Source organism: Octopus bimaculoides, chromosome 18 (assembly GCF_001194135.2).
Source record: "Octopus bimaculoides isolate UCB-OBI-ISO-001 chromosome 18, ASM119413v2, whole genome shotgun sequence".
Taxonomy (NCBI): domain Eukaryota; kingdom Metazoa; phylum Mollusca; class Cephalopoda; order Octopoda; family Octopodidae; genus Octopus; species Octopus bimaculoides.
The window spans coordinates 44,474,585-44,475,898 of NC_068998.1; positions in this window are offsets into that span (position 1 = coordinate 44,474,585).

Here is a 1,314-nt window from a genome sequence, read left to right on the forward strand (position 1 = left end):
GTGTAAATAACAAAAGTATATATTAGTATGACGCTCGGGAATACGGAATATACAACAGGCTTCGTTCAGTTTTCGTCTACCAAATCCACTCACAAGGCTTTGGTCGGCCTGAGGCTATAGTAGAAGACACTTGCCCAAGGTGCCACACAGTGGGACTGAACCCGGAACCATGCAGTTCGTAAGCAACCTACTTAATTTCATGGTCGTTCCAGTAATGATGTTACATCCTGTGTTTTCCAGCTCACAGGTCAATATAGAATGTAGTCTACACATGATGTGTAAACATTGAAACATCGTTACTAGCTTTCCAAATCCTTCACATTGAAATTTAGACTTTTTGATTTTCCAATGTCCTCTTGGTGTATAAGTTGACCTATGTAACTTTTGGTAAAAATTTTCATCTGAAAATTCAAATTGTATGCTGAAAAATATAACTACCAAAAACTAGAATTGGTACTTTCTGCAAATCATGTTGCCTCAGTAAACTTGACATTATTTTCTGCTGAGATAACAAGAAATAAATGACAAGAAATAGATGTATTAATTGATGTAATGAATACATTGGAAACTATTACAGACACGTATTTTAAGTGAAGAATTTTCTAACTTATTATTTATTTCGTCCATTAGCGATCAGTTTATATAGCATATTAATTAATCAATGATATATAAATCATATACAATCCACTTATGTACACATCATAATATATATATACATACACACACTCACTATCTATACCATATTTGTATTATACAGCTATCAGTTATATCACATTGATATAATGTATTTATTTATTTATCCATATCTGTTTATCTTTATATGAATATATACTCATGCACATACATACAAACCTGCATAAATATGTGTGTGCATGTGCGTATGCTTATCCATGTATTTGTCTATGTTTTTACCTCATGTCTTTTTTTTATTGGTTCTTTCCTTCATCTATGTTTTTCTTTCTATTCTTTGCAGGTAAGATAAACAATTTTGATTGGTGAAATCCCCTCTGAAACATATGGCGTTGTCATTTCAACAATTTTTAAAATTCAAAGAGCAGAAGGCAGACAAGTAAAACATTTATACACAAAGATAATTTCTTTTTCAGTCTCTGAACATTTTTGTTATTTCCTTGTTTTCATATGCGTTTTTTCTATTGCATTTAACATTTTTAATATTTAAATTCATAGCCATACTGACAATAGGCATATGTTTCAAAGTTGTTGTACACGTTATTCTTAGCACAGTATCTTTAGCACCAAAAGTACCAGAACACTAAGGAACATAATTTTCTTTCAGATCCATAATTTTATCCT